Here is a 14362-nt window from a genome sequence, read left to right as displayed (position 1 = left end):
TAGGTTGCTGGCAGTTTCTATAATGAGCACAAGACTTCATATCATCAATGCAAAGATCAGGAGAAAGCATTTTCTTAACTATCCAGTTTATGGTTATGGGGGAGGGCTATCACTATGAATCACTGCATGAGAGGTGGGGTACACCCTGATCAGAATGGTCAACCATTGCAGGGCTAACACATAGAGACAGACAGCCACGCTTACTCACGTTTAAACATACAGCCAATCTGAGACTATCAGTTAATCTAACAAGCATGTCTTTGGACTGGGGGAGGAAGCTGGAGAATCCAGGGACTATGCAGAGGATGCAAACTCCACACAGAAGAACTCCAGCTGGCCAGCAGCTGACAATGTGGAACCTTTTTGCCGTGAGACAAAAGTCCAAACCACTGTGCCACCTGCATTAAACATGACATATGAAAACATGCTGATACTCTTGAATATGTGTGTTCCAACTTGAAGGCTCACTGCGAATACAAAGGAGGCATATTCTTTAGTGGTCTTTGCTTAAGTGGACAAAAAGACTTCTTAGATTTTGTTAGAAGGAAAAGAAACTCACTGCTTTCACCAACAAGGGGAGAAATAATTATTGGATCCCTTGCTGAATCTGTGAATTTGCTCTCAAAGAAATGAACGGTTGCTTATTTTTATGGTAGTTTCATGTTAATGCAGAGAGACAGAAAAAGCACATAATAAGCTGATTTTCATGTCATTGAGTGAAATGAACATTTAATCCTCTGCAACCCAGCCAGAATTATGCCTCCCGCAGATTGGCTGATTGCAATCAATCAATAATTACAGATACTCCTGATCACAACAATGTGTACAAAGTACACCTGTCCACAGAACCAGTTTCTTCCATTCCAACCTCCACCACCTGCACAAGGCTGGAATGAGCTACAACACCATCAGGAAGAAGCTTAGTGAGAAAGTGACAACTGTTGGTGTGATTATTCAGAGAGGGAAGAAATATCAAATGCCCATCAGCGGCCCTCCAAGATCTTTCCTTATGGGATGATGATGACTATGAGAAAGTTGGTGGGCCAGCCCAAAACTACACGGGATGACCACAGTCCCAGCTGCCTTCAGACACCCACTACACTGTAATGGATTGAAATCTCAAGAAGGCAGCCTGTATTAAGTTTACCATTGAACCAAAGTGGTCTCGGCAGAAAGTGCTCATTAAAATGAAACTACTGAAAAAAAATTATAGAAGTCTAAGTTTGCAAACTTAGAAATTCACAGGCAGGGTTTTAAATAATAATTTCTCCCACTGTACATTTAATTAAATGTACTTTATCCATGTTGATGCATTGTAAAATGAATTTACACCCCCCCTTGTGACATCACCAGTCTATGTAGTGTTTGTATTCAGCATAGCAGGGGGTTGGCCCACAGACACCAGGTCCAACAGCTACTAATTAGCTGTTAAGAAGGATAAAAAAGGCTTTGATATGAATGACAACATCACAGCAGGACCCGATTTTGACTGGAGGCCTAAACACACACTGTGAGCAAAAAGGGCACTTCATTGTGGTGCGTACTTGGACTCATGCCTCCATCTCTGATATGCAAAAAAAAAGAAAAAAAAAAAGAGAGAGAAAGGGCAGGTGACTAATGGGAAATTTTGGTCAAAATGGTCTGAAAATAACTAACAATTAGTTTTCATTTAGCATTCATGTCATCGTTGTATTTATGTAATCATTCAAATTCACAGATGGAAAGAACCTGGCTTTCTTCTTTATAATCACCGATTCAGAAATGTGCTGTCCAGCATTACACTATAAACTGCAGGCACAGCCTAACGGGCAGCATCTGCTGCGATGCTGCTAGGTGGCACAGTGCTAACAGCAGTAAGTTTGTGTTCCCTCCTGACCCCAGAGTGATTTATTCAATTTTAATACAGCATGTTTGCTTTGGAGCGCGATATGTATTTGGTCATGAGACCATTAATAGACTAGAAAACACGTTGAAAAATGAGCTCGCTGACGTGTGTGTTTGAGCACTGTATGTGCCGGAGTGTGTGCGCCTTTGTGAGTGTGTGTGTGTGTTGCAAGAGTCTTGAGGCCCATGCTGTCACTCAGCCCAGCTCTCAGGGTGGTCTAAACACTGAGCCTTTTTGACTGAGTCACACACGCACGCACACGCACACACACAGACGTGCATGCACAAACATACGCAGACAAACAAACAAACACTCACTGGTGTACATGTAATAACATACATAACAAAGTATACATAAATATATGGCCATATATATGACCATAATGAAGCAATCAAATAACCTCAGCGCTTCCCCCTCTTCCTGTCCCAAACCGTACGCCTAAATATACCGCGGCGGACTCCATCGCGTAGAGGCAGAAACGGCGAGTCCAGAGGAAAGGACCAGCGCTCTGCACAGTGACCCTTTCATGCTTCACATTTCTTGTGGCGAATGGTTTCACAGGAAGGATGCTAAGTTTGACAGCATGGTGTATTAGCCAGTAAGTGGCTGTCATTTGGCACCTTTTTTTCTGGCAAGTCAGCGAGGCGACCATTAACAACCATTCTCTCACCAGAAGAAGACAGTTGAGGCGAAACCTCTCGATACCCAGTTTTTTCCAAAAGCCACCCAAGCTTAGGCTGTTTTGGCTCTTCAGTCAATTGCATTACAGTGGCATTGATTAGAATCTGTTTCTCCTTAGCCCAGCGAGTAATAAAGCTCATCCCCAAAAGCACGACAATTTCACGTTTGCTCGTTCAGCAGTTTTGACGATTTCACAAGTCGGAGTATCTGAGATGACAGCATTTCTTGTAAACAGCACTCAGCCGTGACAGCTTCGAATCTAAATATTTGCCTCCTTTAGCTCCACCAGTTGCCACTTCAGAGACAAACTGCATTATGATTGCTTGCAGGATCGTGGTGTTAAACAAAAAAAAAGAAAAAATGATCAAATGGGAGAGCGCGAAAGAAAAGGGGGTCTCTTTGAGCCTGTGTGTATAATTGGAGCGGGGAAACATGGAATGCAAGCCGTGCAACATGAAAGTGGTGCAAAAGGTCCCGGTGTTGTGTTTGGTGACGAGAAGTGAATACTCCTGTCATTACCAACCAGAACAAAAATGTAGATGTGTAACCAGAGTGTCAACAGACTAGCAACAAAGAGATAGGATCGAAAATAGGTTCAAACGTGAGAAAATGTCTGAGCACGGCACCATGGATTGATTTTTCCATATCCTCCAAAAAGACAACAAGCCACAAAGTGAATGCAAAAGTGATTTAGTGGGGCTATTAGCACTGAAGTATCTGGATTAGCTCTACTTTCGTCTTCCAGGTGAGGGGGAAATGAGTCATTAATATCTGAGCCATGCTACATGCTTCTCTTGCAGCATCACAGCTTGCACGGAGGGGAAATGCCCGGCTCCCCTCCCTTTCCCGGTATTAGACAACCACCGAACAAATACTGCAAATGAGCCCCGCTTCCCCCACAAAATGGTAATAAGCCATAATTGCCTGTAATCTGAATACATTAGTTCTAAGAGGGTCCTGTTGCTTTTGTGTGCAATCATGGTAGAGCTTGAGCACTAAAATACCATGATAAGAAACATGTATCTTTGTCTGCAGGCAAGAAGGGGTCTGATTTTGGTCTGCCTCATCAATTATATGTTGCATGTTTCATTAACCAACGAGATTAGCTTGCACATAGAACCTTTCCAGAGAAAAAACCCACAAAGATTTTACACTTTCTGTAAGTTAAAGATTTACCAATCAAAGAAAAAACTAAAAAAACACATCATTGTCAGCCTCTTCGGACCTGAGCTCACTTATATTGAACTTAATGTTTTACTTTATTGCCTCCATGGTGAATCCAGAATGGGAGGCAAAGCCTTCAGCTTTCTGTGGAACCCGCACCCAGCTTGGATTCAGGAAACAGACACCCCCCTCTGCTTTGGATTTGGCTTGAAGTGTTCCATTTTGAGAAAGCACATAGTTAGGATGGATCAGGTGACCCTGAAGTCCTCCATTAATTATGCTGCAAAAAGCCTAGGCCGCTGCAAGTTTCCCAGAGTGTTTCTTCTCCACTCACCTCTTTTCACTAACACGGTTTATACACCTCTCTGCATTTAATAATTAGTTATTATTAATCTCTGGCTCTCTTCCACAGCATGTCTTTTATCCTGTCTTCCTTCTCTCACCCCAAGCGGTCACAGCAGATAACCACCCCTCCCTGAGCCTGGTTCAGCCTGATGTTTCGTCCTGTTAAAAGGATGTTTTGTTGCCAAATGCAACGACAGCTCATAGGGGTTAATTTGATTGTTGGAGGTTTTCTCTGTATTACCTTACAATATCAATATTAATAATCCATAATGTCTGAAGAAAAAATAAAGTCAAACATCAAAAGTCAACATCTGTGATAATATGTGTAAAGACCTCACTGATTATGTACCATATATACAGAGTGTGGAGATCATATACTGCCATCCACATGAAACTTGGATGGGAGTACAGAAAGCCCCCATGGAAAAGCCTTGCTTCTACTAGCAATGGCACATTGTGATCAATAAATATTACAACAGCATGGCTATAGAGCAGAACAGGTGCTAAACTGCTCTTCCTTATCTCCGAAGCAGCTAAAATTATTTCAAAACTGCAGCAATTAGTCAGTTCCCTAATGCTTAGAGTGCTGATAAAGGAAGGGATAATGCAGCACAGCGGCAAACCCGCTCTTGTCCAAATGAGCCTTTGCAAGGTGTTGCATTACATTTCTAATAGCATTTTACAAAGCCTTCCAATCGTTTTGGAAATGTTGCTGCAGATTAACCAGGCTGCAAATTAAAAAAAGAGGAAGAAGAAGAACTGGGGTTTTGCTGAGACACGAGAGACAATGTGAAATTGAAGCTGACTGCCACGGACAAAAGACAGATCGCATTTGACATGATATGCATTCAAGCCTTGACTTTATTATCCCACATGACTTCTTTACTTAGTTGGTGTTTTCCAATGATGGATGGTTGCACTGCTGTTTTTCTGTTGGTACGCAGTTATGCAAAAAAATTAAAACAAAAACACAAAAACAACCTGCCAGCATTTCTTAAAACTCGGAGGGTAAGTACAGGACAGTCAGAGGAAGAACCCATTTAAATTGTAGTCTGCATCCACTTTAGTTATGTTTTTTTAACAAGGCAAGATAACGTCCTGGACTTGCATGCTCTGAGTTGCTGTTTGTTTGGAGTTGTATGTTCCCCTCCGTCTGGAGGTTGGCATGCCTTCTTTCTGTTTCTCCTTTCATTTTCTCATTGCGCTCCTTTCTTTCTCTCCGACTCTCTAGAGTGAGCGGCGCCATTGTGTGCTTGCGGCTTGTTTACGAGGAACACTGATTCACCCGTGAGGTTTGGCTTGCTCGTACCCGAAGTGTGAGGCGGGGAGGGGGGGGGGGGAAGAAATATGAATGAATTTACTCCAGTACTCTATTTCTACCCTTTTATTCCCAAATTCTCCCATCAGCGTTCTTCCTCTCTACATGCTGATATCTCGAGTCGCACTTTTCCACTGCGCGCGCGTCAGTGAGTGTGTGTTTGCGCAGAGCCAGACGGGCGGCCAACACTGGCCAGAGGCTCATTTTTGTGGCCGGGCAAGTGTGTATCCCGACGGCTTGCAGGCGTCTCGGGGGCCAGCTCCTCCTTCCAGCTCCATTCCCTCACCCCGGGGCCTCTCCAGAGAGCCTTTGCGACCCAGCCACTGCTTAGTCATTTCGAGATTCTCCAGCACACAATCAGCACTTGGTTTCCAGCATTTATTAAGAGTGACAGACTGCGATTGTGAGACCTGTTGAGAAGAAGAGGATGGGGAGGGGGAGAGGGAGGGCGGGGGGGGGGGGGGGGGGGGGGGGAGTCAAGTATTCAAAAACTGGAAAGAACATTGAGAGCGGGTTTCACGGCTCAGCTGGCAATGGGAAGTCTTGGACTAAGATGTAATGATATCGCTCCAAAAATGTCAAGGTTAAAAATGTCTGCCTGTCTGCCTCCCTAGTTGCTGACGGCCATGTTCTCTATCTCTCATGTGCAATCCCGGTGGTTGCCATAGAGACCCGCAATATCGCCTATTCTGGGACACTAGCTGGATGTTAAGAGAGTAAACCAGCAGAAAGTCAAACACGCTAAACCAGGGCTGAAGTCTATATTTATCCCCACCAGGGAAGAAAACGTGCAAACACCCCCACCCCACCCCAAGAAATGTTGTAACTATAGAAACTTTGTTGGTTATTAATATCCACAACATGTATGACAACAACTGGCAGCCAGCGACTGGGCTCTTTTGTGTCCATAAGTGGGTCTGTGACCGTGTACACGTGGCAAACAAATAAAATGGCACACGGTTTTCAGGAAGTTCAGAGGCTCAGGACATCAACGAAGGAAGGGGGTGGTGTTTGATTTCTCGCTGACACAAGAGGAAAAGGTCGGGGGGTTGATGAGCGAGACCAAAAGGGGGAGCGAGAGGGAGAGACAGGGCATGGAGACAGCAGCATCCTCTGCTTCACACCTCATCTTTCTCACAGTATTTGGTTTGTTTACAAGCAGGAGTCAGTGACAGGTTCATTCCTTGTATCCCAGCCCGATGCCAGGCAGGAGGCAGTCAGCCTGGACTCTGAGGTCTTTCTGCCAATCAGTGGGCCACATGGGCCAGAATAACAACAAGCTGGGATTTCCATGTCGTCACAACCTCCCCCCTTTCCCACCAATGACTGACACTAATCTTTTCCATTTCCTCTTTGCTGTCTCATACTCCAGCTCCCCCCTTATCGCATCCATTTTGGGAAAGCCTTCATCACTCCGAGGGGCAACAGTAACCGTGCAAGATCAGGAACCTTACTGGAGATCTGTCCAACCCCACCCCCACCCCCCTCCCATCTCTTACATCTAATCGTTTCTGCAGTTTGTGCTGGTTTGGCATTAGTGTCCGGATGCTGATACCTAAGACAGCAAACCCGACCCCTGCTGACTCCACACAGCCACATATCCCCAGAAACAACCCCCAGCTAACAGTTTAGCCTGAAATCGCAACAACCATCTCCCTCCTAAGTCTGATCTACTTATCCCCTTCCCTTCAGTTATTTGTTTTTCTTGCCATCTGATGGCCTCTACTATACAGTATCTGTGTGTACGGAGACATCCGTGAATGGCCAGCTATTCTGGGCATGTGGAACATGGCATGTGCCGGATCACATCCATGAGATCTCAACTACCATACCACGCTTACCATCCCCTGCTAAAGCATTTATACAGCCTGGCTCAGGTGTCTTGCCCAGTAGTCGCAGAGTCTGGAAAACATTTTGCTTTGTCACAAAAGGCCAGAAGCTTTTCTGGTGCACCACAAGGGTGGCCCAGGGTGGCCAGACAAGCCCTGGCAGTCTCATCAACCTATTCCAAGTAAACTTCCAAAAAGTGCAATCCTAATCCTCTTAGGTGTTTGAGTGTGGTTTAAAAGTATCTATGATTATGAGCACGAGAGTGATCCAGTGTATCAGTGTTACGAGTCTTCCTGCTTTGCAAAAACAGATCAAGAGAGCAACAGAAAAACTGAAGAGAAGCACTTGGAGAGACAATTGGGCCTGAGATATTCTGTGTTCTCCATAACATGCCTTTGAATCGTTTGAAAGAAAAAACAAATTACCACAGTCTCTGCAGAGCTACAGCTCTTGTAAATAATCCGAGTCTGGGCGCCACCTCAGAATCCCAGCCTGGTCCCTGGCCTGATGGGTACCATGTCAGTTCAAGAGGAGGGAGTGGGGGTGGCTGTTGGAAGAGGAAAGACTGAGGCGAGGAAAGGAGGGTGAAAGAGGGGAGGAGGTAGAGGGGTATCCGGGCCTGCTCTTGCATCATCGTTTTAGCACTACTTATCAAATGGTGCCTGGGTAAGAGAGCAGGCTACATGCATATAAGTCAAGGAACTGAACAGGCACTAGTCCCTCTTTCACTCTTTTGTCACACGTTTTTAGAGTCAATCAACAACGTTTGCTTGATTACATCCCAAATTCTTGAGCACGCTTTGAGAAAAACATGGAAAAATTCTTCTCTGCATGCTTTCTAAACAGAAACTAATGTTTCAGTACAGACATCGTTAATCCTTACAGCAATTACAAGGACTTATTGTCACAGCTAACCCAGCAGCACAGTGTTTTCCCACCAAAATGAACCACTCAACACACACTTTTTCTCACACCATAACAAATCTTTGTAGGGTTTACCTGCGTCCAGTCTTCTTCTTTCCAACCTTTAATGGCATATTGCTACATATCTTGGCACATTACTGCCACCTGTAGATGACTTGAATTAAAAGTAAAGATGGAGAAGTGGCACCTCAGTGTTTTATGTGCCACATATTTGAAACAAGGCTTATGCAGCTTAATCAAGGTAGAAGACCTCACTGTTTGCAATAAATTCCATTGTTTAGTTACTCCTTGCTCTGCATTGTACTATATTCCAAGTTTTACGTTGCTTTTAGATTTGACCTTGACATTCTTTATATAAAGCACATTTAATTGCTTTGTTAAAATGTACTATACAAATAAATTTGTCTTACTTGAATAATCTGGAGCCATTTGTAAGGCTGAGTATAGCATACATGTGCGTGCGTGCATTTTTGAAAATGAAAATATACCAAAAAGACTTAATACACTGGGTGGGAGATTTTCCCATTACAAGGGATGTCAGAGATTTCAGGTCTGGTCCATTACTTCCAAAACAAAGAATGTTTATAGGCTAGAGAAGGGTCTAGCTGAGTATGAATATGGAAAATTGTCCTGTTTTAAACATGCATGGCTTAATAGAAAGAAAGAAGGCATAGGGGAGACATGAGAGAGAATGTGTGAAAGATGAAAGCCAGTGAAAACCCTGAGGTCATATAAGAACATACTACTAGGTCAATGAGACAAACGGGAAAGAAGAAAAACAGATGCAAATCATACTGTATAGTACAAAAAAACACTGCTCCTGGACTCCAGCTTGCAAGCATGCAGAACACTTGTGCTTATTGTCAAGCGTGTCACAGTGGATGTGACACACAAACATGTGTGTCTCCATCGCACGCAACTTGTGAAATGAGGTTGCAATGACAAGTGTTATAAGTGCTCCACATTTTACAGTGCTCGCAGCAGCAGCAATCATGTCCAGACCAATATAACACAAATGTGGGAGAATGAACTCTAACACAGGGCTAAACTTGACCACACTATGTATACAACATTCAGGAATTCAGATTTTACAATCTCGCTTTCTTGGTTAAACACATCGCCCCAAAACTTTTGCAACTGCTAAACTTTGGAATGTCGTAATACTCGCAAGTTAAGCTCAGCTCATCTTATTATCTGATTCCCAAATGTGCAAATTGTAACCAGCAACAAAGAGAAAACATGTGATGAAACAGAATTTTGTCTCACAGATCAAATTTACACAAAGTAAAAGAAAAATGATGATTTGAACAGACATGAAAACGAGCTAACCTGACATGAATCACAGACCTTATTTGATGGAGCTATAATAAAAGAAAGACACTACACCTTCTTTTACAAATCAGGACCTAATAAAGACAAATGTACTTCTTATTAGGACTACACCAAAATACAGAAGCGGTGGATGAATGGTTAAGTACGCCCTATGATTCAATAGCTTGTAGAACCACCTTTAACAGTAATAGCTTGAAGTAATGCTTGACTTTATCCATCAGTCACATTGATCTCGTCTCTCCAAAGGACATTATTCCAGAACTCAAGTTGCTCAAATGCAACTTCGCAAACTTGAGGTGTGCTGCAATGTTATTTTTAGAGACAAGAGGCTTTCTCCTGGCAACCCTTCCAAACAAGCCATACTTGTTCAGTCTCATCATTTAACATGACGACTCAGGTCTGTAGAGTCTGAGATGCAGATCTTGGGCTTTTTGTGTTTTTTGCACTTTTTCTAAGCACTGCACAGTGAATGTGTTGGGACGTCGACTCCTGGGAAGATTGGCACAGAGCTCCATAATTTCTATTGCTGCAGAATGCTGGACTTCAAATCTTTGGGAAATTATTTTAGAACTGTTTGCTGACGTCTTTCCCCCTTGGCATTGTGTTAACAAACACCTGAATGCTTCAGACCAGCAAACTGCCAAAATGTATGTGTAGTTTTATAGAGGTGCTCACACTTGATGATGATCAGTTTCACATCTTGCTGGCTTGACTACTTTAAGCTACAGAGAAAATGCAAAAGTTTCCTTAACCCAGGTAACTGGAAATGAGAGAGTGTCTTCCATGTAGCCGGCCCTATCCTTTCAGACTTCTCTCATCCAGGCCTCTTGCCTGGCTTCATTCAGAGTTTGGCAGCACAGACTTGAATAGAAGGAGAAAACTGAGTGAGTTCTATCTTCAGGTCGCTACCGAGGAAACGCTACATCATCACTATTGAGACATCCATGATATCAAGTCATTAACAGCATACCTTTAACATTATAAAGCTGCACATACTGTATGTAACATACACTTGTGCTGTATGTGTGAATGTATCTCAGCTCTTGACTTTTAGTAAATGTGGCAGGTGTAGAGGAGAGCAGCAAGCAGACAGACACAGTTCATTTAGAGTGGAGATAAAAGAAAGCACTCTGGCTTTCTTCGTTATATCCTGCTGGTGTGTGGTTTACAATACACTGCAGTTAATTGATACTGTGTGTATTAGTTTATTGTTTGCAGTTAATTTGTGTGGTACTGCAGCACAGCAGTTGCGGTAAAGCTGTGGCTGTTCACAGCAGTTTGTCAGCCTCTAGTGGTTACCTGTAGAACTTTCAGCTGACACTGTAGTAGCAGATTTCAGCTGCTGGAGCTCCTCTTTGGCTACTTACACTGTCTGCAATAAGACTGAACAACTGAGAAGGCAAAGCCCAACTAGTTAGTCCAGTGATTCCTTATCCTTTACTAAAACTGAGTCTTTATTAAAAAGTGTAACAACATTTTAAGTGTGCATTTTCATTAGATGACTATGGGGTCGTCAATAGCAACATGACTCCTATGTGTTTGATTATATTTTTCTTGTCAGCGTCTCCTAAAAGTGACGACGTGTTGCCGATTAACACAATGTTCACTTCCGTTTATGAAATCTGAGTCATACTTCCTGTGCGCTGAAAGGCTGAAACGGTGAGATTCTCTCGCCTTTTACATCATTTCATACACCAGCTTCCATTCATTAAGTCATTCATCTTTCACACTCATCTCTCCTTCTGTTTCATACTTCTGTGTCACTGTCCCCAGCGGGTTAGTGCCTCGAAGTTCCATCTGTCAGCACCATCCAGGAGGGGTGACAGAGCGGATGAGGCCCGGGGGAGACACATCAAACGTTGGATGCTGGCCTTGGTTTTCTCCCCCCGCCCTCCCTGTCTCCACCTCTATTTGAGTTTGCTGGCCCCTCCATCTGTCTGCGCATGATTTGGAGCTGGCTGTCGCAGGAAGGAAAGAAAGGACCTCCACCAATGACAAATGACAATCTCAGAATAAACACGCCGGAGAGGGAGGGGATGAGAAATAGAGCTGAATCACTCTTTCATCATCCATCAGTCTCTGTTGGTCTACTCATTAACCTCTGGTCTCTGCCCATGACTCTCTTCTGGTGCCTGTCACTCATTTTCTCTCATTCTCTCACTCTTGTAATCATATCGGGCAATTTGTCCTTTTGCAGCTAGACTGACAAGTTTGGCACATTTCATCTTGTACGGAGTTATACCTGAAAAGTCTCAGTTTGATTTTAATCACAAAACACTGAAAGTTATTCTACAGCAGTACAACTTATGAGTGCATACCAACAGTACACCAGCTCGCGTTCTACTCTAGCTCTCAGCACTAGCTAAAACCTGTAGCCAAGATGCCGAGCCCCCCTGATCCCAGTGCCGGCTCAACCAAGCACACACATGACAGATGCCTACTCTGCTGCAACGCAGGCATTCAGAGCATCTCCTCCAACACCAAAGGCATATTCCTTTTATAACCAGCAGGGATTAGGGCCCAATGGAGGAAGCTAGCATGTGCACCGGCCTTAAGCGGCTTGCAGATAAAAAAGCATCTCAAATTGAATCAATAACCACCAGCCGCCAACTAATCCTGGCTAGCCCCCATAAACACCACTGCAGCAGTCCCTCTCTGCCAATGCCTTAGCCCTGCTCCACCACTCCCAAGCTCCCCTTCATCTTTTTATAACTGAACCCAAGTGGCCATGCAGGGGTGCTCAGGTGAGGGCTTTTTAAGCAGGGTAGGGTGAGATGTATATTCAGAGCACAAGGGGGATGAAGGGGTACACTTGTTCGCCCAGGTAATCCATGGGCAGACAGGCCAGCTTTGGATTGCACGGTGACGGGCAGCTGGAGAAAAGTGGACAGCTGATGTAGGTCGAGCCCATCCGCAGCACGCCAGACGGGATAAAGAGATATAAGCCCCACCATGCTCAGAGCTCCCCCCCATCCCCCGAACATAGACCCGTGTCATTCCAAATCTCTTTCATCTTCTAACCCAGCGGGTGCTAAAGCAAACTTTCCACATTGGCTCTCCAGGGTCTGGGCATTATGGAATTGCAAAAAGATATGCTCTCTTTTCTCAGTGCCTCAAAGGAGTGCCGCACTCCTTCAGTGATGGAGTCATTCAACGGGTGTGAATGATGCAGACACCGTTTTAAACGGGCAATAACTGCATGAAATTCACCAGAGTAAAAGATCCAATTAATTTTAAAAAACTGCATTGTGTTTACCTTTCACCAAACAGGTTAAGTTCCTTGAGCTCTAAAAACATGGCACTACAATGTAGTGTTTAAACAGGAAAAATCCCATGTTTGACACCAGAAAGAGACACAAATCCCTCAAGCACCGGCTTTGTAACTTCATCGCATAGACGCTTCCATTTGTGTCACCATTACTACCCTGGTTTCAGCTGCACTCAGACCAAACCTCTACATCAGTGCTGATAAATGAGAAGTCAAAATCAGAGGCAAAGACATTGCCGAGCTTTTGTTGTTGTTTTTTTTCCACAGTCCTTTCCACAAAGTTTCATCTTTTCATAGTGTTGCAACATCACCCTCTCTGTAGTCTCTGAATCTCTGAGCTTAATGGTGGAAAAAATCAGACACAAACGCACAATAATGCCGTAAACTCAACTGCGGCTACAGCAGCACAACACGGCAGATTACGAAACTCAAGAGCTGCACGACCTGCAGAAGTGGCCGTCAACTATGTCGTCGGTGCCATTCGCGAGACGCCGCATGTCGGGTATAACGCGCCCCTTAGGGGGTGCACCAAGGACGGGCACAATTTTGCAAAATCAAATCTGTGGAAGCATCTGCTGTAAATTAGGGAGCAACCGAAAGAAGCTGCTGGTTGAGCTCTAGAACACTATTCGCAGAAAAAGTCAGGGCCTCAAACTATACAGACAGTGGGCGGTGTGTCGTACTGCGAAAACATTACTCTATTCACAGAAATTGGAGAAGTGGAAGAAGATGGATGGGATGGACAATACTGCATATTTATCAGTATTACACTTTTCAGCAGAAGCAGTGCTGCACAGCTAGGCATACTAAGTGTGGGGATCCCTGTGTTTCTATTCTAGCCACTTCATGTCTTTTTTGCCACTATCCCCTTTTATCTCCTTGACAGCTCAGTTTTTCATTTCAGACATTTAGAAAAACTTAGTGTGGGTCACTTAGTCTGTTGGCAATACATCATCAGCTTTTTGCTAGGAGACAGAAATGACAAGAAGGCACCATCATGAAACACAAAGTCAGTGGAAAGCCATGAATTGTTTTTTCTTCCACTGTGGGCAGGACATGAATGTGTACTGTCTCTATTCCCCTGGTGTTAAATAAAGACTTTGCTTGCAAATATAAGCGACATGTTTTTACAGTAAAATCAATTTGTCATCTGCTTTTATAGCTCACAAGCCCTCAGTGTCAGCTCACTCACACACACACACACACACTCCTCACAGCCTTCTTCTTTCTCCCATCTAAATTATTATCATTTTCCCTCTTTAAATTTTGGGTTTGGTGCAGAAGATGCAAGCTAAGACGAGGATCAAGCCGTGGAGTGGTGGGATTTCCAAGCTGTCAGGAAAACTCAGCAAATCCTATCCCCAGGCCACTGGCTCCACACAGGAATGCGGGTTGTCCACTTTAATTGTGCTTTTCTCCCGATCCCCATCTTGCAAAATCAAATTTCCCTTTTCCCACTTGTGCATTCCCTGAGGAGCCTGGTGTAACATATTTAAACGCTAACTCGAGGCCACATATAAAAGTCAGAGAGAGCTTAAAAAGAGGAGGTTTCGATAGTTAGATAACCGAAAACTTCAAAGTCAAAAGGACTATAAGAGACAGTCGGACAGTAAAT

The 14362-nt window shown here is 44.0% G+C and overlaps 1 protein-coding gene across 7 annotated transcripts in view; it reads right to left on the bottom strand.

Annotated features, from left to right (window-relative positions):
- The window catches only part of ankfn1b (ankyrin repeat and fibronectin type III domain containing 1b), a 147615-nt gene that overhangs the window by 65464 nt on the left and 67789 nt on the right, over positions 1–14362 (bottom strand). Inside the window, exon 1 of one of the 7 annotated variants that reach the window (XM_026178728.1) lies at positions 8223–8261. The exons of 5 other annotated variants lie outside the window; for them this stretch is intronic. The gene's annotated coding sequence lies outside the window, so the exon portion shown is untranslated. Of the gene's footprint in view, positions 1–7648; positions 7700–8222; positions 8262–14362 lie in introns of those variants that run through there. One more of the 7 variants, XM_026178727.1, reaches the window with a different exon arrangement.

The sequence above is a fragment of the Astatotilapia calliptera genome, chromosome 8 (genome assembly GCF_900246225.1).
Source record: "Astatotilapia calliptera chromosome 8, fAstCal1.2, whole genome shotgun sequence".
NCBI classification, from domain to species: Eukaryota; Metazoa; Chordata; class Actinopteri; order Cichliformes; family Cichlidae; genus Astatotilapia; species Astatotilapia calliptera.
The sequence above is the reverse complement of the archived record's forward strand: the minus strand, read 5'-3'. Positions and strand labels throughout refer to the sequence as shown.